The 27,614-nt window shown below is 46.5% G+C and overlaps 1 protein-coding gene across 1 annotated transcript in view; it reads right to left on the reverse strand.

The window, feature by feature from the left end:
* HRAS (HRas proto-oncogene, GTPase) overlaps positions 1–27,348 on the reverse strand; it is a gene marked incomplete at its 3' end in the record, with an annotated part of 39,607 nt that extends 12,259 nt beyond the window's left edge. The window contains exon 1 of the mRNA XM_080345450.1: positions 27,287–27,348. The remainder of the gene's footprint in view (positions 1–27,286) is intronic.
* Positions 27,349–27,614: the final 266 nt, after the last annotated feature.

Below are 27,614 nucleotides of genomic sequence, written 5' to 3' on the forward strand. Positions count from 1 at the left end.
AAGAGGAGGGGGGAGATGAGGGGTGTGAAAAAGCTATTGCTCCCCACCACCCATGGCCAGCACATAGACAATTTGCATACAAGAACTCTGCAACGTTGGTGTTTGCTCACTCACACCATACCTAGAAGATGCTGGTGCCTTAGCTAATTCTTCACCACCCTGCACACCACCCACACCCCAGCTATGGCAGGAGAGATTCTGCAGCTTACAGAGGATGGTGAGTTCAGCACACCCAACTGCTTCATACCATTGCTGTAAAATGTGTCCTTATGTAAAGCAGGAATGTGGGGTATGATGGACAGCTCTAGTCATGAGAGCTGCCTGAATTAATGTGTGCTAAAATCAATGTACAGGTGAGATTGCTTCCTTTTCCACAGGATCCATTATGCAAGCTCTTCACAAGGAGCATGAAGACTCAACTGCTCATCAGAGCACATGCAAATGCCACATCAGAGTGAGCCTGGCCAAAGGCTGTGGAGAAAGCAGGGATTTCTATATGGGCAAGCTTTGTTACAGGGTTGAGAAGCTGGTCTTACCCCTAAGCTGATCTTACTAACAGCATCTCATAGCTCCCCATCAGGCTCTTTGCTCCTGAACATAGGAGGAGCAAGGCTGACCATCGATGCACACACAGGTTTCAACACAGGGGTGACTGTTCCTCAATGCCACATGAACATCATCACCATATGGGCTGGTTCTAGGAACAGCCATCCCAAAGACAATGTTTCTGGCTCTCCTAAAAACTAGAGGCAGGGAAAAAAGTGACACAACTGGAGAAGAGATGGTAACAGATATCCCAATATTTCAGGCTCAGTCTGGGGATATACCAGATGGAGGTTTTTGGCCTGTTGGTTGTTGTGAAAGCTTTTCCTGATGCGAGGATTTCCAGAGGAGGACAAACAATAGTCTCTTTTTCTCAGCAGCTAACGCAGAGCCCAGACAGAGCTGATCACAAAATAACAGAGGGTAACACAAAAGCACAGCCTCCTAGTCCCATGCTGAGCAGGAACAGAATGGCTTCTTCCATCCTCTGCAAGCTCTTAAAGATCTGAAAGCCTGACCGAGGTCGCTGTCTGGTGTTTTCTCTGCCTATCCATAATTATCAGTACTCAACTGTTTCATGCCCCAAAAGCTGGGCAGGGCTGTCGAACAAATAGCTAGGTGAGACAGCAAGGAAGAGAGATGTTCAGGAGCACCATTCAGGAAGAGGAGGGCTGGGATCTGCATGCCAAGCCACTGCTGTATTTCCTGACCTCGTGGATTTTCTCCTGTAGTGAGAGGGCTCCTGGCATCCATTCAAAGCTGTCTAGGAAAGCTTCTGCATGGCAGCAGCAGCTGCTTCCAGCCCAGTGGCCAGAGCCATGCAGCTCCAGCAACAAGAAACATCTGCCAGCCTTGTGCAGGAAGACAGAAGACCAAGTGTCCAGCCCCAGTGGGCACCAGCATCCTACCTTTGTCTTGCAGCGAGGGGATAAAGGTACAGGTGAGGGCAGAAGGTACGTCTCCTTATCTTCTCCCCTGTTGGCACACACTGGGCAGCATGGAGGCATTGCCCACACAAGCAAGGACCAAGATGCTTGGTGCAAGTTTTCATGGGATGAAAACCTAAAGCAGGTGCAGGCATCAAAGTAGAGGTGCTACCCAGAGAACCAGCTGTGTCCTGCAAAGAACAACTTGGTGTTCTTCACTGTGTCTCTTTTCCAGTACAGAGTTTCATCTGCAGGGAGAGAGGTGATTTTGGGGACCTGACTGTGAAACCTCTAGAAACTCACTCAGCAGAAGCAGAGGTGAGGAACTCAAGGGGCTTGGCCCCATCAGTACATCACATCACCACAGTTTCAAGAAAAGCTCAGGTGTCAAGCGAAACAGATTTGCAGTGGGTTTCCAATGCATTCACCATGAGGGAGGTTCTGACACCCTTCCAACAGAATCACTGAAGGAGCTTTCTTTGTGTCTTCCCCTTCCTCAGGTCACCTTGTTTTTCCCTCAGGATGGACACCAAGTCAATTAAACAAGCCAACAGATGGATTTTTGTGCAGCACTGTCGTACTGACGCCAGCTACAACAGAAGTTTTACAGCTGTTCATTACAGAATGTTTACCCTCTACCTGTCCATTGAGAGTCTCTGCATTTAAAGGCATCAGAAGGCAGTCTCACCTCTGCAAATCTCTTTGGACATGTCTCAGACTGGACACCCTTTCACCCACAGGAACCAAGCCCTGTCCACAGGAACCATGTAACCCTTAGACCACAAATGCCACAGTGTTTGATTTTATTTCCCTTTGGCAGAGAAGCCCTGCAGTCCCCTAGAACAACAGTCATCTCAGCCCTTACTGGCAGTACACCATACATGCAAGTCAGAAATCCTACTCGGTGTTTTTAGAACACTGATAATGCAAACCTTGCTGGCTCATCCCAGTGACTGTCCAGGCTCCTCCATTTGCCCACACACAAGACTGTCACTAACATCACATAATACAGGCTCTGGAGGGACTGAAGGAACCTCTCCAGTGGCATGAAATGCCACCTTTCCTTTTCACTCAAGGGTCAAAATTCTGATGGCCTGCCCAGCCTGAAAGAGATTAGCAAAACAAGGCTGGCAAGCTGATGCTCTGTTACAAATCACAGCCTATCAAGTGCTTCATTGTAGTTTACTTCTTGCTATTTAAACTAACAAGGGGGCTGCAAATCTAACCCAACATGCTTGTTGCTGGCTTGCTTGCTGCATACTTGCAAACTCAGACAACGCAGCCCACAGATAAAAAAGAGAGAGGGATGCCAAAGATGGAATAAAAGTTGCAAATGGTGACTCTGCTTTGGAGAAATGACTTGGAGATAATAAATGCCTTCAGCTTGGGAAAAAAAAGAAAAAAGCCTAAGAGAAACAGAATGGCTTCTTCCAGCCTCTGCAAACTCTACAAGATCTGAAGGAAAAGGCAGCCTGTCCCAAGAGACAGACTACAAAAATATTGCTCTAGATGAAAAAAAAAAAAATAAAAGGGGTAAGGAATCTATGTGGGAGACTCAAAACACAGGAGAACACATTCAAGGAGAAACCTGGGAGGAAGAACAGCAGAAAGCTGCGGGTAGGTTCGAGGCACAGGCAGGTTTGGAAGGGAGGGATTGCCTCTCCAAGCCAGCCATAAACAGGTCCCAGCAGCAAGGTACAAGCCATGGTTTTGCACAAGGTCTTGAACACGCATGGGTGGGTCCTTGCACCAGGCCCAGGCCTTAATACAGCTTCCAGCTAAAGCACCTCTGGCAACACAACCTCTCTGCCAGAGAGTATCCAATCACAAAGTGCTTGTGAAGCCCCTGCTTGTCTTCCCTCTCCAGAATCATAAAAGCATTCTGTTGGGAAAGACCTTTAAGATCATCAAATCCAGCCATAAACTTAACACTACCGAGTCCAATTCTAACTACGTCCCTAAGAACCACATCTACACATCTTGTAAATACCTTCAGGGATGGTGACTCCACCACTTCCCTGGGCAGTCTGTTCCAGTGCCTGACAACCCTTTCCATGAAGAAATGTTTCCTAATATCCAATCTAAACCTCCCCTGGGGCAACTTGAGGCCATTTCCTCTCATCCTATTGCTTGTTGCTTGTGAGAAGAGACCAACACTCTCCATGCTACAACCTCCTTTCAAGTAGTTGCAGACAGCAATAAGGTCTCCCCTCAGCCTCCTTTTCTCCAGGCTAAACACCCCCAGTTCCCTCAGCAACTCCTCATAAGACCACTGACCAGCTTCACTGCCCTCCTCTGCACTCTCTCCAGCACCTCAATGTCATTCTTATGATGAGGGACCCCAAACTGAACACAGCATTAGAGGTGGGGCCTTACCAGCACCGACTACAGGGGGATGATCACTTCCCTGATCCTGCTGGCCACACTATTCCTGATACAAGCCAGGATGTTGTTGGCCTTTTTGGCCACCTGGGCACACTGCTGGCCCATATTCAGCCACTGCCAACTATCACCCCCAGATCCTTTTCTGCCAGGCAGCCTTCCAGCCACACTGCCACGAGCCTGTAGCACTGCATAGGGCTGTTGTGACCCAAATGCAGGACCTGGCACTTGGCCTTGTTCAACCTCATACAATCGGCCTCAGCACATCAATCCAGAAGGTCCAGATCCCTCTGTATGGCCTTCCTACCCTCCAGAAGATCAACACACCCACCCAATTTGGTGCCATCTGCAGACTTTCTTAGGGTGCAGAAGAGACAGAAGGCCAAGAAAACAAGATAGTACCATCCTCACCAAAACTGTTGCCTGTTTTCTGTTCTCCGATTCCTGCTTCAGCTGTCTGACAGCTGAGTAAAAGGCAAAGTTGCACAATCACCAGCTGTTAGCAGTAAGTGGGTCTGGCTACTCTGTTCTTGCTTTCCCCATCAACTAATAAATATTCTTAATAAAGTTCTTTGTTCCCTATTTAATCTAAGATAAACAACTAGTAGGCAGCTATACCTAAACCACCTAAACCACACAAAACAGCAAACAAACTACACAAGTTAGTAACACAATAAACCCAAAGAACAAACCAGCTATCCAAGAGCTTCCCCTCTGGATGAAGGAATTGTCCCCCTCAGCCAATACAAGCCACCAAAATTACTATACTCCAAAGAAAGATTAGGACGCCCTTTATCTTAGGAGCTTATAAACTAAGACCGCTCATGCCTGTGTCTCCAGCATCATGAGCATGGCCTGGGGAGCAGCAGGCCACCAGGAAACTCCAACAGGTGTTGGGACATGCTTGCGAATCATGGTGGGATTGTCACCTCCCACCATCACCACTCTACCTTTCTCCCTGCGAGAAAGGAGCCCATCCCACTGTAGTCTCTGCTGAAGAACAAATCTTCCAAGTTAACTTCCACAGAGAGAGAGAGCAGGCTGCTCTGCAGGTTACTCGCTGACAGACCATGGAAAGTTCTGAAGGAAACAGGCAAGCAAATAATCCACTGCTGGACAAGGACCCTTAAAAAATCACAAGCCAATGGGAGAGACCACCTGGGTTGGCAAACAAGTCACTAGCTGAAAACACCATTTGTCTGCATCTGGCAGGGCCAGCAGTTTGAAGAAATCAAAGACAGCTTTTAAATAATGCCCGTGATTTATGATCTAACACTTAAGTGCTGTTTAAGACTCTAGCTGAACAAGAGTAGCCTACATAACGAGAAGACTGGAGTTTTGTCTGAAAGCCTGGTAAAGGTGGATGCATGAAGTCTTGCAGTCAGGACTCAGGATCTAGTGTTGACTCTGCCAGTGCATGTGAGAAAGCAGTGCGGGGGAGGAAAAGCTCTCACTGCCAAGATATAGAAGATTGCAAACTGCCAGGCTCTTCTGCTTTCATCTCCTCTCCAGCCTCCCAGGGCCAAGCAGGTGGTTCAGAGGCAGACGCTTTCCCACCTGCACTGGCAGCTCTCCACCTCAACCTGGAAAAGAGAGTTCTCCCAGGCCTCTTAGCCTTTTTCAGAAAATCAAATGAAGAACATACTCTGCGCAACAGAGAGGCCAAGATGGAGCTCAAGAGAAGAGGCAGCTTTTAACCTTCCTTCGCATTAAAATTCCATATATAAACATAAATGTAATGGGTGAAATCCAGTGTGGTGCACCTTGAACATATGAAGAGATGGACAGGTACCCAGGAAAGTTTAAAACAAGACCCAAATTATAGACAATAATAACTATAACTGTTAAAATGTGTGGTAGGCCAACCACGAACCCAGGCTCTGAGCAATCTCTTGACTTGTTAGACTTGGTACCAAATTATATTGATTTTCCCACAAGATATAAGGCACAATAAAGCAGAAACTTGGACCAGACAAGCACATAGCACCTCTGTAAGTGGATCTCTGTAATTACAGCTATTGACAGGGACAGAGAATATCAGGCTTTGGGGCAAATGCTGCCCAGTAATGGGGTGGGATTACAAGAGATGCTGTCTCCAGGCTGGATTCCAAAGGTAACTGATGTATTCAGCCTGGTCATCTTGGTGACAGAAGGAGCAGCTGCAAGCAAGCTGCTGGGCAGGTCACAGCTGTCTGGCTCTCTGCTGCAATGGCATAAGAAGAGACAAATTCAGATCTCGTCACTAAGCTGCAAGAGATGGAGCACCCGGTGCTAGCACTGGAGGTGGTGGCCATGCATGAACAGAAACAACATCCTCCTCATACAGACAGGCAAGGGGATTCAAACAAGCAAAGGGACCGCCCAAAGTCATCAATGGGTGGTAAGGCTGGCAACTAAATTCAGGCAATGTGACTTCCCATCTGGGGTCTTCATGTGAGACAAAAAGCTCACAGTAGAGGTTTTGGATGGGAAAGCTGTTGGTCTCCTGCTGTGCCTTTGTGTTGGGCTGTCAGTGCTGGCAGCTCCCTCCCAGTCTAGCTTCCCTGGGCAGAGATCGTTGGGGAGGCAGGGCATATCAAGCAGGAAAGCCCAGAGTGCTGTAAGAGGTGCCCTGCTCTCCAGTTATCCTAATGAAATCACAACTGTGTCACAGGCGCAGGTGGCTGGTAGAGAGGTAGGTGCTCCAATGCACAGATAAGCAATGGCAGATGCAGGTAAGGCTGGGAGCAGAGGGGCTGGCTGAGTACCGCTGCCATTTTTCCCCACTCAAAGTCCAGCTACAAGAAAGGGGGAAGCCACTCGTGCAAGGTGGCTTTGTGCATCCCTTAAGACATGGGCCAGTCCTACCTAAACAGATGCTTATCAGGCCAAAAATGTACCCCATAGTCAAGAAATGCATTCCTCCCGTGAGATTTCTGTTCTCTTCTCCCTCCTCATCCTTCTCTGTTCCTCCCAAACAACCGCTGACAGGGAAAAATTAGGAAATGGGTTTCAGGAAACGCATCCAAGCCATTTTCACTGAGAAGAATTTGCAATGGAAATAGGTCTGGCTGTTCAGCTTCCTGCTTGCTTTAAATCCTAACACATATGTATTTTTACAGCAAATAAATGCATAAGGACATGGGGTATTTGCAGCTAGGAAGTTTCAAAATTGTTTTGATAATGCTGTTAACTTTGTTTTGGTTTGGTTTTCTTTTCTTTTTTTTTTTTTCATTTTTTCATTTCATTTTTTATTTCTTTTTTTTTTTATTTTAACATTTAATGGATAAGAGACTTTTTAAAAGGCCTGGTTTTGGAGCAAAATAATATTACAAGACCACTGGTGAGCTCCGGTCTCCAGGAATGAAATGGTGCACGCAGCACGTGTCCTATCACACTACAGCTCCTGCAGCAGAAAGGTCTAGACAGCAGTCAGGTGGCATTGGGATCAGGTGGAAGGAGGTGGAAGCTGCTGTCTAACAGTAGAAAAGCAGACAGATTAGTATCTTGGGAAAGCAGAAGCCCTGTCTGCTCCTGCCCATGCAGCACTCACCCTCTAAATGCCTAACCAGCCCTGCAGAGAAACAGAATCGTCTCATCTGGGGATAGCTCAAGTGCCCCTAGAAGCCCAAGAAACACAGAGAAGGAATGAGAGGGATACCCCTCTGCAGGGACAGCCACCTCCAGCTGGATGGGACTCAGACAGACATCTTGGGGTACCCTTTGGTTAGTACCCAACTTGGCTCCCCCAGTTTCCAGGCAGCACCTAAGGATCTTTTACTGGAAGGGGGAAAGCAGCTGTGATATTTAAGTTTGGATCAGCAGACTTTGCTGCTCATGGTAAATCTCAGCCACAGCAGGCTTGTTAATGTGATGCCCATGTCGCCTTCATCTGCAACAGTCTGCATTTAAAAAAAATCCAAGCAATGTTGCTGTGGGTTATTTAAATGCATCACTGTCACAGCACAGACCTGCTGCAAATAAGACTAATGATGTACAGATTACAGCTCTCCATACTGAAAAGGGGGCACTCTCCCTCTTGGCTCTGAAGCAACAAAGGGACACTGCACAGGGACTCATCCTGCCTGTCTTGTAAGCATCACAGCATGGACGCAGAAGACATGCTCCTTCAACCCTGAGTAGCCTCCACACAGGTTCATGTATCCTATCACCTGGGAACACATGGCGTAGCAGATCAAGGAAATGGGAACTCCACCCTGCAACAAGGAACCCACGGCAATTAAGTGAGTCGCTGATGGTCACAAATGAAATGCATGGTAAAGCTGGGGATTTTGGCTTCCCCTCATTCAAGCTTCTGACACAAGACTGCTTCTCCTCAATGGCTGTAATCCATTATACAGAGGACCCAAGTGCAACACGTACTCCATCACCTCCATCACAGCCTCCAGCCTCTGCTGGCAGACCTGCATAATCAGCAGAAGCAGGGGGGTTTCCTTCCAGGACTTCCTTGGGAGCCAACAGCAACGACAACATGCAGTATTTTAAATGGCTCGCAGCCAGCCTCCACAGGCACACCAGGGCTGAAAATCACAGAAAAGCAAGATGTCAAGCCTGTGTGAGATGTGGCGCCACCTCAACACTGAAGCCTGACAACCTAATTAACAAATAAGCAGAGCCTCTGAGAGTAGCCAGGCAGTTGAGGTCCTCCTGATAATGCCTAAAGGTTAGGTGTACCTACATTTTCTTGATATTCCTCAGCTGATCCCCAGTCCCTCAGCATGTCCCTGGTAGAGGCAATGAGTAGATACATATTTAGCCCTGGCACTATACTTGACATGACGTCAAGCTCAAAAGACCCTACCCTTCCTTACTTCTTTGGCTTAACTTATGTGTTCCTCTACACAGAGCAACAATTGATGGAGAAGAGGGCAGTGCAGGGTCTTATCCTCACTTGGACCAGCATGACAGCACTGGCAAGTGCTCCCTCCAGTCACATTAACTAGATCTGCTTGTTTGAAAGAGGTACAGATAGGGAGCATGCCATGCCCTGAGCTTCAGGGATGACAAGTCATTGCGGAAATGAGCGTCAGAGAGTTCATGAAGTGAATGGACAAAAAGATACAAGGGAGTGTGGACACAAGCTCCCAGGTGCAAACAGAATAAAGGAAACCTTCAAGTCTTTAGAGAGAATACCTTTAGTAGAAGTCAGCATGGCAGTCAGCATGGGTTCACCAAAGGGAAACCATGTTTGACCAACGTGATAGCCTTCTATGATGGTATGCCTGGCTGGGTAGATGAGGGAAGAGCAGTGGATGTTGTCTACCTTGACTTCAGCAAGGCTTTTTGACACCATCTCTCAAAATATCCTCATGGGCAAGCTCAGGAAGTGCAGGCTGGATGAATGCACAATGAGATCACAATCACAAGCTGCCTGGATGGCAGAGGTCAGAGGGTTGTGATCAATGGTGTAAAGTCTGGTTGGAGGCCTGTAGTTAGTGGGGTTCCCCGGGGGTCAGTATTAGGTCCAATCCTGTGCAGCCTGTTCATCAATGACCTGGATGAAGAGACTGAGTGCACCCTCAGCAAGTTTGCTGATGATACCAAACTGGGAGGAAGAGCTGACTCACCAGAAGGCTGTGCAGCCATTCAGCAAGACCTGGACAGGCTGGAGGACTGGGCAGAGAAAAACCTGATGAAGTTTAACAAGGGCAAGTGTAGGGTCCTGCACCTGGGGAGGAATAACCCCAGGCATCAGTACAGGTTAGGGGCAGACCTGCTGAAAAGCAGCACTGCAGAGAAGGACTTGGGAGTTCTGATCAAGAACAGGTTGATCATGAGTCAACAATGTGCCCTTGTGGCCAACCAAGAAGGCCAAAGGTATCCTGGGGTACATTAAGAAGAGTGTGACCAGCAGGTTGAGGGAGGTTATCCTCCCCCTCTACTCTGCCCTGGAGAGGCCACATCTGGAGTATTGTGTCCAGTTCTGGGCTCCCCAGTTTAGGAAGGACAAGGAATTACTGGAGGGAGTCCAGCAGAGGGCTACAAAGATGATTAGGGGCCTAGAGCACCTTTCTTATGAAGAGAGACTGAGAGAGCTGGGTCTGTTCAGCCTGGAGAAGGCTGAGAGGGGATCTCATAAATGTTTATAAATATTTCAAGGGTGGATGTCAAGAGGATGGGAACAGACTGTTTTCAGTGGTGCCCAACAATAGGATGAGGGGCAACAGGCACAGACTGAAGCATAAGAGGTTCCATCTAAACATGAGGAGAAACCTCTTTCCTTTGAGGGTGACCAAGCACTGGAACAGGCTGCCCATAGAGGTTGTGGAGTCTCCTTCTCTGGAGACATTCAAAACCCACCTGGACATACTGTATTACACTCTAATTACTGTAATGTAAGTTAATTAGGACAGTGTAAGCAATGGCTGGGCATGAAAGATGTGAGGGATTGTCATGTAGCCTGAAACCTTCTTTTACTCTTTCCAGTGGAAACCCAGAGCAGGGTCTCATCCTGCCCAATGATCTGCAAACAAAAAAAGGGAGCTCCTACACCAAAGTTCCCACTTTGGAGAATTTCTTTCTTTTTAATTCTGGTTGTCCCTGCTGTCCATACAACACTCAAATCTTTATCTTCTGAAGCCACTGCCCCAACACCTGTCTGCCATGATGACGCCAAGCTATAAACATAACTTCTTTTTACCAGGTTTGTATATACAGCTTCCCTATTTCCTTCCTGGTGTCCAGACATCTCCCACTGGCCTCTCAGACTTCTTGATCCTGCTGCGCAAACACAACTCTGCAATGCTTGGAAGCACACATTGAGAAGATGCTTAAAAAAAAAACACAGCAGCATTCATTGGATTTATTCCTGGACTTCATAGTGTTCATGCAAATAGTTCTGTATTTGGCCTGAAAAAAAGACATAACTACAAAAGGCAAACTTAGAACTTCAAAGCAGACTTCTCCTGAGAGCCCTAAGCCACTGTGCATGTGTAGTAAGGACAAGGTGTAAGATTTTTTTAGTTTCCCAAAGGATGGGAGAGCACAGCCCAGCCTGAGGAGTCAGAACCAAACACATGAGTCCCAAAACTGAGATGTGACCCCAAAGGATCACCTTAAGGAAAGGGTAAAAAGTAGTGCCCTTGCAGTAAAGCCACTCAAGTCAAGACAGTCAACACTGGCTGATGACCTCACTTGGTCTATTTTGATTTTCAGCTTTAGCTTACTTGGAACACTTATCCCTCTCAGCATCTTGAGACAGTACCAAGGTAGACTGGCATTTCCTGGGAAAGGAAGAGTTAAAAATACACCTTCATTCAGCCAGGAGGGCACAGTCTTCAGAGCAGCTACAAAAGTCAGCAATCATAAAGCAGAAGGAAAAAGGTGACTAAGTTGTTTACTCCTCCCTGGAGATCCATCTGCCATGAGGAACTGCACATGGTGCTGGTGGGCACTGGCACAGAGAACTTGCTCCTGGGATCAGTAGCCAAGTGTCTTCTTAGGACTCACTGCTAAGAGGCACAAAAGATTCCCTCCTTTCTCCTACCACAGATCCTCCCTAAGGAGTTTCTGCAAGGGGGATTTAAAAAAAAAAAGCTTCCTCTGGGTTTATCCATCCTAGTGGAGGTACAGGCATCCATTAGACAATGCCTGGGGACCACAGCAGAGGAACTGCTGCAGCAAAGATCAAGTTGACTCATAGTTCTTTGGCTTTGGTTTTAAATAAATAAATAAACAAACAAACCAACCAACCTGAAAGTCCCTTCAGCCCCCTGGGAAAAATACAAGCACCTGTCTTCAATCTCCCAGTGCATAATAATATAACTTTATTATTGTAAGTAAAATTTATTATGTTTTCTATATGCTATTAGATTGAGGCAGGGGGAAGATCTATTACACAATCACTCTGCAAATCACTAATTGCTGGGAGCATTTCACACTATCAGTCTTTGCCATCAGCGAGGCAGTCCTAACCTTTTATTCTACTGGTTACCACTGTGTTCATCATCTGCCCTCACAAATACCAGCAAAGACACAAGAACTGAAGCTCTGATACTTCAGCCATGCTTTCTGGATAGGGTGTTGAAAATTGGACCTCAGGGCACAAAAAAAAAAAATCTCAAACTCTCTCTCAGACTGTGGCAAATACCACTAAAGGGAAGACTGGTGGGACACTGAGATGGGATGCACACCAAAAGACCACAGACTACATGCTTGTTCAGACTAGTGGCTGCATCCCTTTTCACACCTTCAGGATTTTTTTGGTCTGCTACTATAAACATGAATTGTAACAACTATAAAGTCACTGTTTAAGTGGTAGGTGCCAGGTCCTATGCATGGTCTGGGCTTCCTCTCCAATTCTAATCACACACAGCCACAAAATTAATCCATAGTGCCTTTGTTGACCATTCAAGGCTGCAAGACTGTTTGAGTGATGCTAAATGTCACAAGGCTGTATGGGTTTTCTTCTTCCCCACAGTGGTTAGGAAAAAACAAGCAAGAAAATGGACAGGTGACATGAACTGTCACTGTTGAAGATGATCCAATCTAATCAGATGATGCAAACTTCCTAGCTCTTGTCATGACATGATCTGTCTTCTGAGCTTCGAGTTGGATTCAAAAATTACTGCCTTGCCCGTAGCAGCCGCAACATCAGCAGACTAAAGCTCCCACAACCTTTCCAAAGCTGAATTTGCAGTGACACGTTGCTTCTTAAGGAAAAAAAACACAATGTGATCCTTTCAAAGCAGCAAGCTGGTGAGGAACAACAGGGAGACGGAAAAAAAACCCAACACCTAGCACCACTTCCCCTTCTTTCTCTCATATGGACTTGAGAAGCTTATATTAATTACAAGTTTATATTAATTGCAAAGCATGAGAATCTGAACAAACACCCTCCTTGGGCAACCAGGGCCAAACCCAAGAAAATATTTGCATCTATGGGATGTGCGAGTTATGCAACCAGCAAAATATCAAGCCAGATAAGGCACAGACCTTTCACTAGGCTCTACACAGACACACTCGCAACTCTGTGATGCTGACTCAGACTAAGACAAGTTGCTTTAATTTTCTCTCCCTCGCTCTACCCTTCACAGGAGAAATAATACCAGCTGACTTCATATCCAGTTTGAAGTCACTAGACAATATTTGCAGAGCTGAATCAGAAACCACAGCAGCTTTTGGTGGAGTACTGGAGGGAACCGGGGTTTCCTGCAATGGGAGTCATCTTCCCATCCTAAAGTTAAAATCTTAAGGAAGCTCTCAGTGCAAGAAGGTTAGCTCCGCATGAGTGTACTGTCAGCGGCAAAAATTAACAAGTAAAAAGCACTGTTTTGCCAAAGCACATCCAACCAGCAGCAGGTTGATTGCAGCAAAAAGCTGGTACTAGCATGATATCACTCCTGCAGATGAGGCTCAGGGTTATGCACATGAATAACAGCACAGCAAGGTACTGCAGGTATCACCATACAAACCAAAACCCTTAATTAATATCTATCCTTTTCTGACTTGTTTTTGCCACATGGAAGGAGTAACAGGGCAGGTGCACGCTTGCTGTTCAGTGCTGCTGACAATGCACTTGTTGACCAGGTAAGAGGCTATGTGTGGCAGAAATGCTGAGAAGCTGGCAAAGACCCAGTGCTGTGCCAGATGCCTCTCTGTTGGGACGCTCTTCAGCCATGGACACTATTTATTAGACCAAAGTTCAGAGGGCAAGGACAACAAGGAAAGCATCAGAGCAAAACGTATTCTGTGGCTCTTAACTACAAGGCCCTGATACATCTTTCTTCCAGAATTAAAAGCCTCCTGAAGGTTTTCATATGCTCTACTTTGCCCTCTCTGTTTCCTAGAAGCACCAGTTAGAAAGTAGAAAAGCTTGTGGTGGACACGTATAGCTGGGAAAGAACACGGAGAGATCAGACGTGTTGTGAAATGCAAAATATACACTATATGATGGAATATTAAGTATTTTTTTACCTATTTCTGTAGCATGGTATGTGTACTTCCCACCCAGGGTAAGCCAGATTTTTTTCCCCCTAATAAATTCCCTGCTATTGAAAAGTTCCAAGTCACTGTATTGCACATAGCAGACTTCCACAGACTCTCCAGAGCTAACCACCATTTTATAGGTGTCTGAACTCAGCATGAGTTTCAGTAACAAACAAAAAGTGGGGTACAAAACTGATGCTCTAGTTTTCTTCAGGGCCCTAGGATTTAATGCTGACTACACAGGCATGAGACAGGGTAAAGTGCCTGGCACAGCACCCTCCCCTGCCAAGCAGGCTTGCAAACAGCTGCTAGCACAGGGACTTAACGGCTGAGTTCAAGCTCTGCAGACTCTTGCTGTGGACAGGCTTTTTGCTCCCAAACACCCAGTTCATTATATTTCTGCCACTGGGCTAATTCTTCCCCAACAAAAGGCATGATGGAACAAGTGCTCCCAATCAAAGGGGAAACTCAGACAGTCAAGAAAATTCTCCCTGGGCTACCAGGCTTTATTCCTTCCAGTCAGCTCAGCTTTGTTTCCAGTTCTTTGAATAATAGGTCTGTGTCTCCTCCAACCTGCTCCCTGCAGACCACACCAGGGTCTTCAGAGCAACCATGAAGGTTCAGCTCAAGTGAGATACAAAACTACAGAAACTGGCTCCATCACCCTCAAAGCTCCATTACAACACTTAATAGCACTTCGGTGTTATAAAAGAGCTTTTTTATAACACTGAACAGAAAGAGTTTCACCCACGAAGCGTGGAATACCCAGATGTGAAGCTCCTGTAGAGGCACTGCAGGGCTGCTGCTGCCAGAGGTGCTCTTAACAAAGGTGCTAGAACAGACCTACAAGCCTCTCCCAGCTCTGAACCAAGGGGCATTTTATGCAAGTGAAGACAGAAAGTGGAGGTAGGAACAGGGCAGTTTAGTCCCTGTTTCATCCTTTCATACTGAGGCCAAGCAGCTGCTAGCATAGGCCAAGGCTTACTTCGGTACTTCTCAGGAGCTCCTGACCACATACATGTGCCCAAACAGCAGTACTGTTTCCTGTTGTATTGTAGGGGGAAAAGCTACCGTTCAGATAGTGTCTTACAGTTGCTGTCTGGATGACGTCCCCCTAGCTCTTGACCAGAAAGTAACCAAAATGAATGGTAGCTTCTTGAGCAAAGGAAGAGGCATAGGTTTACCAAACGAGACAGCACGCAGCTAAGACAAGAACAGACTATATTCAACAGTCTTGCTCTCGTTTTGTGCCACCCCAACCTGCTCAGTGTAGCTAGGTCAAGGTGGGATTCACCTCACCTACAACACAGATGTCTCCATGAGAGCCCATTTTTCATCAGTGACAAGAGAAAGGCACAATCTGTCTGACCTGTTTAAGGTGTCTGTCTGCATTAGGATGAGATGAAAGTGCTTATTTCCTCTGCTGCCTGTACAGGGGAGCTGAGGGTAAGCAGCTGGGATATTAGGTGTCAACATCTGGACAGGTGAATTTCACCCTGATGTTCCCCATCTTGCACATAGTCCCTCTCTGAAAAGCTTATGACCTATCTCACACTGCACTTAACATGAAACTACTTCCAGTCCCCAAGGCCTGAAGAGAACACTACAAGTGGTAAATGAGAAGCCCATGCCCTGAAACGTCTACCACCAAGAAAAAATCCATAATATTTCTCCTGTAACAATATTCCAAGTGGAGCCAAGTCATTTTAGGGGCTGGCTGAAGAGAAGGTAGTGCTGCAGGTCTCAACCTGCCTCTGTGCCAAGAGGAGAAGGGAAACATTCGAGGCATCAAATGCTTTGTGCTGCGAGAATGGCATTGCCCCAAGAGGCTGCAAGACTCACTTCATGCCTGTCAAGAGATGCAACAGGGCAGGCAGGGAGGGAGGGATGCACGCATATACGCATGTAGCAGGGCTCTGGCAAGGACGTGGGAGAGGAAAGGACAGAGCACCCAGACTGCATAGTTCTCCTAGCACAGAGACATGGGATTTACAGACCAGCCTTGAGGATTCTTCTCTTTCTTGTAACTTCTGATATACGACCCTTTGGGGCAGGCAAGACTGAAGCTTGCTGAAGACAAATGCAAAATAATGAGTGTAGGGGGAGGATGCCAAAGCAACCATGCACATTAAATGGAGCTGTTGTGCTGCCAGGCTGGCCAGGGGAGAGACTGAGGATTTATTCTCAGATTTGTGAAGCCATCAACCCTCATGCAATAAGAAAATTAAGCTCAGACAGCGATTGCAGGCAGAATAACTTCCCTGGCAACAGTATGAATGAGGAATGAGTTGTTACAAAGGGCTCTCAAATCAAATAGGGGAAAAAAAAAAAACCAGAAAGCATGGAATAGACTGCACAACATGTACCCACAGTCAGACTGAACTGAAGGGTTTGGAAGAAAACAAAAAGTTCAAATTAGGTCCTTGAAAGGGTGACTTACTGGTGGCAGACATTTTTCTTCCATCCCAGCATACAACTGTCACTGAGTCCGTAGGCTCCTGCCTCAGATTTTAAACATTATCTCTTCGCATCCTGATTTCAACAGGCCCTTTCTCCCTCTGCCCCCACAGAGCAAGCCATGCTGAGAAAGTGTGACTGGTGGTTGTCCACCTCCACATATTATCTGCCTGTCACATCCCTGTTCCCTAGCATGAGCTGTTTGATTATATTTACCTGCTTTGTTTGTGGTTTTTTGGTCATTTTTTTTTTACTCTGAAGTTGCTCTAAGCTGTGAAATTGAATAAGCTCATTTTAGATGCAGAATTTGAAATAAAGGAGATGAAAACCTGAACTGACCCAAGAGATGCTTGTACTGCCTGCCAGCCCATGGTCACTGCAGTCAACATCGTTCAAACTTTAGCCAAATTCAAACAATATCTCATAACCCTGTTGTAACACAATTGCAGGGCTTGCTAAAAAAAACCATGTACTTAGTAGCATGCTCTGAAAAGCCCAGCTCTGTGCTACACACTCAGCTTCCCACATCTCCAGAAGGAATACACTTCAGACAATGCTCTTCTTGAAGACCCTAAACAGGGCTACAGAAGTAAGTTGATACCTCTTTCTTTTAAAGTTGCACATCTTCCTCTAAAACTCAGGCAGGCTTTCCTGAGCATCCTGCAATTGCATTGTTTTCTCTTTAAAATGGTAGAGATTACAGCCTAGCTATACACAGCTCAATTTGTGCCAATGGATTGGTGACTACAATATCCAGCTAGCTGCCATGGGCCTTTGGAAGTTCCCAGCCACAGACTACAATATCCAGGGACCTGTACCTTACATGCTATAACCCTCCACCTTTTCTTCTGCATCCATTTAATCTCTAAAAGCAGCCAGTACCAGAGGCTCTTTGCTACCACCTGCCTGAAAGAATCACCACCAAAACCTCCCTTGCTGCCACAGCTAGGACACATGCAAGAACTCAGCAACAACTGCCCTGTTCAGAAGATGTGAACAGGCTACAGGTCCATTAGAGTCAAAAGAAAAAGAAGATGAACCTAACTTTCAGGATTTATACATCTGCATGGGCATCTTCAATCGATGGTTTCATCTGAGCAACCTCCCATTACTCACCTCCAATCCTGAACAGGTTTATCATCGACTTCAAGGTTGCTCTGAATTACCCCAGAGGTGACCATATTTCAGCAACAAACTAAACTGTCACGATACATTCCCTTTTACACTGTTCTTTAAAATACGTGAACCCTGGCTGCCAGATCATTGTTTTGGAAAGATTAGAATAGGTGCCTCAGAAACTGCTTTGAGAAAAAGTAAAGGATTTTTTCACTTCTTAGAGAAATCTACTTTCATGTAATTTTTGTTTGTTTATTTGTGTGTTTTTAGGTTTTTGGTGGTGGTTTTGTTTGTTTTTTTGTTTTGTTGTTGCTGTTGTGTGTGTGTTGGGGGTTTTGTTGTTGTTTTTATATTGTGGTTTTTTTGGGTTTGGGGATTTCTTTTTGTTGGTTGGTTTGTTCCTTTTTTGCCCTTATGCCTCTCCCCACCCCCCATTCCAGGTAGGTTTTTTTTTTTTATCCTCAAAGATTTGGTCAATTAACTGCTTCTTGTTTTTCAGATCTTTCCATAAAAAGTGCCTCAGTGCAAGTGACTAAAAGGGCTCATCTTGCAACCATCTGCCACCAACACAAATCAAGATCCTAAGGCCCTCTGCTTTTTAAATCAATCACCGTCTAGATAGCTACAACATCTCTTTCCAGGTGCCCAAATTTTCTTCCTGCTTTTCCAACCCACTACAAGCCAAGACACTCAGTTTTACCATAGGATATCTATCAATTTCTGCAGACACAAGCCCCACTTAACAGCCTGGAAGACTTACATGGAAAGGACTGCTATTCTAGCCCTCCACTCATCACTTTTAAGAACAGATACCGAAGATATTAAAACAACAGACAGGCCCACCTTGTGTGAAATGATAAAAGGAAACAAAATCCCATCTTCTCAGGGTTCATTGTGACAAGAAAGCACTTCACTCATCAAAAAATCATATTAGCAACATGTCGACAATTGAGTGCTGAATCTTTTTACACTCATTAATTACCAAAGGAAGGGGAAGCTGATCTTGCAGTCAAAGCACCAAACTGGAACAACAATTTCTGTTCTCTTCTCCAGGCTCCTCCTGTTAACATGGATTCCCATTCCTCAGTTCCTCAGCTGTAAACCAAGAGGTAGTAATAACACATCTCCTTTACCTGCCCAGTGTCTGCCCTGACTATAGGCACTGGTAGATACTTGGGGTAGGGACACATTACCCACAAACAGTAAGTCATTATATCTACTAGCAAAATGATGGGAAGGAGCAAGGAAGGAAAGAGAAACTTATGGATTAACTCACTAACTCACTTTCCACAGCCAGAACTTGGTACGTGAAACGCAGCAGTTTTTCACTTTCTAAAAGATATGAGAAGCAGCCTGGCCTGGACACTTCATAAGTTGGAAGAGGGTAGCTGCTTGGAATGTACCACACAGAAAAAGAGTGACAGGAAAGGTATAACTGATGTGGAGTAAGTATTCTCTCTTACCCATACAGATTAATGCATTCATTGTGGAAGGAATGTGGAGCAGAAGAAATCTCATCTGGCCTCTGATAATCAGGTGCAGTAGTTGTGGGGATCAGATGACAAATTATTAAATAAGTGTTATTCAGGGTCTGAAAGTCCTAGCTTTCCTCCTTGCAGGACTCAAATTCTTGCCTGGGATGGCTGATAGGAAAGGATACAAAAAGAAAACCATGACAACAATTGCTACAATCAGACAAGAAAGGCCATTTTCCTCCTATTTGTATCTTCCTATATGCCTGCTACAAAATAGGGAGAGAACTGCTCTCACCCCATGGAGGCATTGCCTTGTTAGACCCACACTGAAGGGCTGCTGACACGGTCTAGAGCCCTATGGCAAGAAGACTGAGGTGGGCTTGCAACAACAGTCCACCTAGGATCAACTCTAAGATCCTGAGGTTTGTGGTGGGCGTGGTATCAAACCAACCTCTTGGAGGCCAAATTTAAGCTGCAGTGCTATGCCCACAAAAAGCACTTTGCTGCAGCTCTGAGTGACTGTCAGTGCTAATGCTCCAAAGCACCCTCCATCTTCAGCCACCTATCACCAGTCAGCACAGTCAGCAGGGAAACAGCAACACTTACAAGGCAGCCAGCTGGTGGGCCTCCCAGTCTGATGTCAACTGATGGTCTCTATCACTGCATCTGCTCAACAGCCTTGTGCAAATTCTCATCTGCACACCAAATCCAGGCTGCACACTGTACTGCTCTACCTCCCTGCACAGTCTACATACCTACAAAGCTCTGTCTCTCGCTTGAGTCTGGGTCAACATTACCACAGTTCATAGAATAACTTTGGTCTCTGAATGACCAGATGAGATAGATAAAGGGACAGTGTTTTCAGAGGACAATGCTTTTCACACTTGAAAACAACTCTTAGTTAGTTGCCTGACAGCTTTAGCCGCTGATCCTTCAGTAATGGATATATTGCAGGGATAGGAACACAGAACTGATCAAGCACTGGACAACAGGTCTGTGTCAACTTTGCCAGCCACTCTCAGAAATATGTCCTGATGTTGCCTCTGAAGTGGTTTTCTGAGGTAAATACTGTGGCTTTTATCCCTTCTGCACAAGGCCTTTCCGTACTTAAAAGGAGCTTATGAGAAGGATGGGGACAGACTTTTTAGAAGGACATGTTATGACAGGACAAAGGGTAAGGGTTTTAAACTAAAGGAGGGGAGATTCAGGCTAGACACAAGGAAGAATTTTTTTTACAATGAGGGTGGTAAAATACTGGAACAGGCTGCCCAGAGAGGTGGTAGATGCCTCATCCCTGGAGACATTCAAGGCCAGGATGGATGGGGCTGTGAGCAACCTGATCTAGTTGGAGATGTCCCTCCTTGTTGCAGGGGAGTTAGACTAGATGACCTTTGAAGGCCCCCTCCAACCCAAATTATTCTATAATTCTATGATAATTTTACCTGCTGTACTGGATACATCTTGCACAGGGATCAGCCAAGAGATTTCCACCCTCATCCATCCACCTCCCCGCTCTGCCACAGACCTGGTAAGACCCTGCACATGCCACTGTGAGCATGACTCACATCAGCATGCACCCTCCTTGCTTCTGTGGAAAAGCCAGAGTAGAAGCACTTTTCCAGATGTAGGTATGACTCTTTCACACCTCTGTTTCCCAACTTCACCAAGGTCATGGTGGTTATTTTTTTCCAGCATATGTGTGTTTTGAGAATGAATATCTTGATGTTTGGAAATTCATGGGGGCCACCAGAATAGCCACATATTTTTCAGCTCAAACTTAATATAGCGGGATGTAGGAGGTACATCCGTACTCCTAAGAGTAAAGAGAACAGATCTGACCCTCACAAACTTGAATAGAAGTCACAGCCACTGCATTGCCCAGCAGAACAATAAGGCAGAAAGAAGAGCACGGATTTGTGTGTACTTCCTAATTCATCAGCAGCTACACTGACTGCCAACGTCCTTCCCCTGCCTAGCCCCCAGCACTTATCCTCACACTCCCTCCTGCGTTCACAGAGCAAGAAGACGGCACATACCTGTTGAAGCAGGTCAGGGAGGAGACCATTTGCCTAAGGCTGCCTGCATGGAAAGTGGGACAACCCTCCAGAAAAAACTGGATGGCCTCCTACAATATCATGTAAATCAGGAAAAGGCTGGGGTAAACAAGATTGGAAGAAACCTTGCATGACCAAGGTTATAATACAAGGTTATATACTCAGCATCCACACACAAGCAGGGAAAGCAAGGGATATGTGTGCACACACATAGGCAGGAGGTACCTCCTGCTTTCACCAGTGTTTGCCAGGTCTGCGTGCTGCACAGGAGTCACACTGTTCACAGTAGGAGCCTAACACGGCGGGACCAAAAATGAGCCACTGTATCAACAGACACGGATCCAAGAGGAGACAACATAAAAGTTAGTTACAGGATTAGCACACATACAAGCTGGGGTCTGTCCCATATTTACCTCCAAGAAACAGTGATGTATTATTTACTTATCATGCTCAACTATACTGTTTTATCTATTTATCATACCAACCAAAGCTTGGTTTCTCAAGCCCAGCCTTCTTTTGCTCAAGGATGAATTCAAGTCCCTCACATAAAACTAAGCTCCTTGACATCTCATTCTTACTCCAGCAAAGCCAGCTGCAGGAAAGGAGCACAGATGCTACAGTCACTAAAGAAACACAAGAGCTAGGGCCATACCAGAAGAACCACTCCGGCTGCTGCAGTGACTAGCTGGGCTAGGACAAGGGATGAAATGCATCATTTGCAGACTCAAATTTCATACATTCAAGCTTATTCTATACACATGGTTTGGAGCAGGCTGAACATTCTCGATGCAAGCCACAGAATTGCTGAAGACAGCATGGAGCATAAGAGAAGGCTCAACACTGATACTGGAGCAAGCCTACACAACAGCAGCTTGTTACCCCAACAAACCACAGATGAATAGAGCTCACTTCTCAGCAAGCCTCTAAAGCAAGATCCCAACTTGCTTGGGGCATAAGCACTTGCTAGCCAGGCTCTCCTTTGGGGATTTTTCACTGGTCTGCTTTTCTTAAGGGAGACAATCCCATGCAGTCCTGCTGCTGATTGGTCATGTTCCAATTCAGCGTGGACCGGCAGGATGCTTCACCTTGCACAACAGCAGCCTCCAGAATGCCTTTTTCCACCCATCTCCTCCTGCAGAGCCTTGCCCAGTGAGAACAGGGAAGCCTGGAGCAGACCCTGCTGTGCACACCTGCATCCCTCATTTTAGTCCTACAATTTGGCTTTTTAGATCTCACTTCTCTCCTTGCAGTAAGGATGACATCCTCTTGCTTTCACTGGCCACAGCTTCTCCCTCTCATCTGCTGTTCTCTCAAGGATGCTAAGAAGACAACATATGGGCATCTTCCCAGAAACATTGCAGAAATGTCTCTTTTTTGTATCTGTCAAGTTATTGCTCCCATACACACACATCTAAACTCAGTTCCACCAGCTACTGAATTTAACTTACATATGAACAGTCTGATTTGTTATGGGTTTAGTTATGCAAAAGGAAAAATCCACTTATAGTTTGGCTCACAGCACTGTATTATGGAAGTACATGGTTTGCTACTGCCTCTGCATTATCAGAGGACAGCCTACCCTTTTAGCAGATAGGCTGGATATTCGCTCAGTCAGCATAACTCCTGAAGCAGATGAGAGCCTGGTGAGATAAGGCAACCAGCTCAGCTAAGACCAGAGAGCGGGTCAGGACTTCTGGGTTCATGGTTCTGCACTTTAAGCACAAAGTCACCTTCCAGCACATAGATGAGCTGTTCCAAGAGCTCATGTTGCCATCATGGACACCGCAGGGAGACCGTACATTAAGACAGCAAGCATGTAAAGACTACTCCTTTCTAGCCATTCAGGCCATTTTGTGTCACACACGACAAACTGTAAAATTATATTGCAGGAGGGAGAAGTTGATAATGAAGTTTTGCTTTTACTGAACAGGTCATTAAACAGTTCCGGTCTCACACTATAGAGAGACCAAGAAATCGCTGGCAACACACAGAATAAAAAAGATCATCTTGAAGCATTTTCCTCTGCATATCTGTAATTATAAACCAAACATCATCAGCATCTCTCTCTCTGCAGTAAATAATTAACTGCAAAAGAATACTCTTCTTTGCCCCATCCTCCCCAATCAATTTTGCTTTACAACAACATGCTGTCTGGACTGCTCGCTGTGTCAATGCACCTGAGTGTTATCCAAAACACTTCACAAGACATAAAGGAGCCATGTCACTATTACCTTCAGTACAGCAGAGCCCTTTCCTTACAAGTACGAGAGGGCATCATCATGTAACTCCTGGTACTTAAAGCAGATAGCTATGACATACACAGCTCAGCTCGTATACTGCAGCAACATCGCTGCAACCATCAGTGGAGGCGAATCACACTCCGAGCACTCCCATCACACTCCTCCAGGCTGCCAGAGCTTAACTGCCAAGACAGAGCAAATTTCCTCCCCGAAATACAACATTTTATATTCCTTTTATTGCTTTTGATAATATCCCCCCCCAATAGATTTTATTCAGGGGGAAAAAAACAAGTTTTCTTCATAATGGCATTTTTAGAGACTTTAATCTTTGAATACTAGATCTAAGTTGAACACTGTGACTGCTTGGTCACACATGATAACCTGTTCACCTCTTGCTATTATACTTTCCCTCATCAACTTGACACTCATACAGACTCTGAAGGTAACAGGTAAGCCAGCAGACCTTCAGAGCACTCATTCCTTTTTCCCTGCTGAAAGATACCTCCTGGACATAACTCCAGAGGGGAGGAAGGATGATGCCAGGAAGAAAGCAGGACTGCTCAGCAGGGAGGCTGGGCTTGGTCAAGGTTGCACACAGATACACAACCAACGAACAATGCAAGATCTGCCACTTGATTGTAGTTTTCTTAGGATTTCTCAGTGAAATTCACTTTTTTTTTTTTAAAAAAAAAAAAAGGCTTAAGGAGAACACAAGCAAAAATGAGAGCTGGGAAAAACCTCCAGAACTGCAGGATGGACCTTCCTGCAACAGCCAGAAAACCCATGAAGAGGCAGGGAAGCACCATCACCAAGCAAATACCTTCATACTCACACACAGGTGTGTTTACATTTACATTTTTATGGGTTTAAATGCATGCCAAGTTTAGTTGGGCTGGCTATGAAGTGTTCAATAAAAATCTCCAACAGGAAGGTAGATAAAAATGAGGAAAATTGGCTAATTCAGACTCAAAAAGCATGGAAAGAGAGGTTGAACAATGAGGCAGAAGGAATAATGGAAGGAAAACCATGACACAAGAGATAGAGAATAATACAGGCAAAGGAAAAATTAAATTAAACAGATAATGAGGATGGTTCAGGAAAAGATAAACCATGAAAAAGTGGAATGAAAACTGGAAGGGAAAGATAAGGAGGAACATGCCACAGAAGAGCAGTTGAACAGTAGTTGGCAAACAGATCTTTTGTTTAATCTCATCTGTATTTGTCAAATAATTCATTTGATTAATACTCTTTTGTGGTCTTCGACCAGCTATAGAGCTGATCAAATATCATTTCATAAATACATTATTAGATTAACACAGGTAACATTAAAAATGTTTAACATATTCTATCTGATGCTCAATAAGCTCTAGTTGTAAGTTCACACTTCAAAACTGTTAAAATAGAAGGCTGATAATAAATTACAATAAGATAAAGAGTGCTTGGAGCACAATGATTTTGCTTTTCCTAGACCGACAAGAAGCACACTGGTATAACATCTTGAAAGGCAGGAGACGAGACCCTTCTACCTCTTTCCTTCATCACTCTCCCACAGGGAATCCCTTGTACAGGTGGTACTTTTTGTCTTGGGTTTTATTTTGTTGAATATCTCCCCCATATTCAACTTCTTTGCTCCATAAAGCTTTTTTACTGCAAGAAAACCTGGGGAGCTCCAAAGGCAGCCTAGCAGGAAGGTAAATTTGGGGTGCACCAGCAGCAGGAGTATGGCAGTGAGTACTGTATCCAGCCTGGAAGCAAACATTTATATTTGTGAGCTGAGCTTTGGTCCTCTTAAAGAGAGGGGAAGTTAGGTGGAGGATGACCACATGAACAATGATGCCTCAGGACCTCTACTCACACAGGGAAAAGCTTCCCAGCACCCTTTTCCAAGCCTCCCTAGGAAACAAGGGGAAGAAAAAAGGTCAATCGGCAATTTTTCAGCCTGGTTTTTTTTCGCTCTCTGGCCCAACACAATAGCAAAGCCACCAAGGGCAGACCCTCTCCACACACATGGTAACAGGTCTGCCAGGGAGCCCCATGAATTGACACCAGACTCTATGAGGAAACTGTGGTCATCACTTTCTAGGCTGACATCAGAGAAACCCAAGGTTACTCCCACTACTGCTTTACCTTCAACGCTCACAGCAGCCAAGAACCAAACTTGCCACAGGAGACAACCACACCCAGAGTAACTTCTTGGGGCCAGAGAAGTGTCCCTCAGGTCATAAGTCCTGTTTAAATATTACAGTGATATTCCAAACTGAGGTCATTATTGCTAATTACAAGATCATTTGTATGTAAACATGTAGGGTACTACCATGCATACTTCATCTCTTTTTAATTAAAAGAAATAACAGGTTCACTAAGACAAAACAAACAAACAAACAACAACATGCTCACAGCTCTCACCCCACCCCAAAGCAGACTTTTCTGTAGTGGTAACACCCATTAGCCTCCAGACCCACTGAGGAGACTCAACAGCAAAATCAATCAGCATCAGACTCCCCAGTGCTGAAACTGAAGTAGTTGGCACGTTATTAATCACACAGGAAAAACACTTGATGATGAGAAGGACCAGACACACATAGAGGAGACACACACGGATTTAAAGTCATGGCTGTGTTACAAACACTTGGGAAAATCACACAAATCACCAGCTGCAAAATCAAAATACTTTGGAGCTCTGCAATGATAAACACATTAGCAACTCTGATCAGGAGAAACCAACATCCACCATACGACCCACTAGCAGCTCTTTAGTCTAACCTGCACAAAACCTCATGTGCTTTTCTCAATTCAAAACCAGTTCCTGCTCCAACCCACACAACCTATCCTTGCCAACCAGCCTGAAGTACATTACGACAAAGCATCTCCAGGACTTTGTATTCCTTCTGCATCTCAAAGACCTACCCAGGAGCAAATTTGCATGGCGCAAGCTAAAGAGACGTGACTTATGTCGTTGAAAAAGTCAGTGGCTTGACTTGGGTGAAGGATTGACTTGAGTCACACCATTCCTGCTGCACCATCCTCCTGCTTCCAGCTGTCCTGAGCATTTCTCAAGCAGCTCCAGTTTGCCAGTCCTCTCCGATTTCTCATCAGCTCCTTTGTCTCCAGGCACGTAGCACTGCTCTCGGCAACTGAAATGTATCCCCAACCAGGACCCATATGCGCCAAGTGAGCCACAAGATGCACCTGCTCTCACTTGTGCTGAAAGGGTTGTGCCCCTGGACCCTGCAATGCCCTTGCACAACAGGCAGAGCGCAAGCAGCCTCCGCACACTGCAGAGCCCTGGCAGTGAGTGTTCCTGGGAGGAAGGGAGGTGCCACCAGGAATGCAGGACCTTGCTCACAGATGCACATACCAGCATCTCTGCCACCTGTGCCCCCCTCTGTGCCTCACCCCGGCCTACCAATACCTGGCACTGACATGAAGCTGGTCTCTCCTGAGGGGTCCTGCTCTGACAGGGGGCTGTCAGAGCCCAGTGGGCACCTGCTGTGGCAAAAGGTGGGGCATCCAGTACTCTCCCTTGAGACAATCATGGAGGCAGTGTGGGGGATGCAAGGGGAGAATGGGAAGCAGCTACAAGGGACTGGAAACCAAGGGTGCAAAGTAGAGGAGGGAGAGAGGGCAGAGATGGCTACAGGTTCTGGATGGGGGGGCAGAAGGGCAAGGAGGGAAGGAGGCTGCAGCTTCGGGGCCGAGGGAAGAAGGGCAGTAGGAGCGCAAAGGGGGTGGTAGGAGGATAGCGGGGGGATAGAGAGCAAAGTGGGTGCCGAAGGGATAGACGGCAAAGGGGGTGCATAGACTGCTGCTCGGTGGTACCCCCACTCCAACCCCACCTCGGCGACCTGCCCGGGGATGGGGTCGGCAGGCAGCGCCCAGGCAACAGTCATGGCGCGGCCAAGCAAGCAAAAGTGGGTCCGCGTCACCGCCCCCAAACGCCCCCGGGCCCCGGGTCCCTCTCTCCCCACCGCCTCCCCCGGGGCACGGCGGGGAGCACCTCTAGCACAGCGGAGGTGTAAGCTTTTCAAGGGTGTGCAGCCGCCCTGCTAACAGGTGGCGGCGGCGGCGATGCCGGCCAGTCCCTGCCAAGCCGGTGGGTGCTGCCCCCTCACGACGGCGCGTCTCACCCCTCCCCAGCCGCAACCTCATCCCCAGCGGTCACTCACCGGCTCGTCCGCGCCGCCAGACGGGATGCGCGTCCTGGAAAGCGGGGCGCGGAAGTTTAAAGCGGGATAATAATATTACTCGTATATTTCTTCCAACGGAGGAAAATCAAACAAGACGGAGGCGCCCCTCCGGCGGGCGAACCGCCCCCACCGCTGCGCTCCTTCCCGCCCGACCCGGCCCCGCCGGGGGCTTCAGCCGCGCGTCGGCCCGGCGGTGAGGTGAAGTTTCCACCGCGGTGGTGGAGGCGCCCCCGGTATGCCGCGCCCGCCCCGCATTGGCACCGGACGCCGGGGCGCTCTGCCACCGCCGCCGCCCGGACAATGTGCG

This window comes from Nesoenas mayeri (assembly GCF_963082525.1).
Source record: "Nesoenas mayeri genome assembly, chromosome: 5".
Taxonomy (NCBI): domain Eukaryota; kingdom Metazoa; phylum Chordata; class Aves; order Columbiformes; family Columbidae; genus Nesoenas; species Nesoenas mayeri.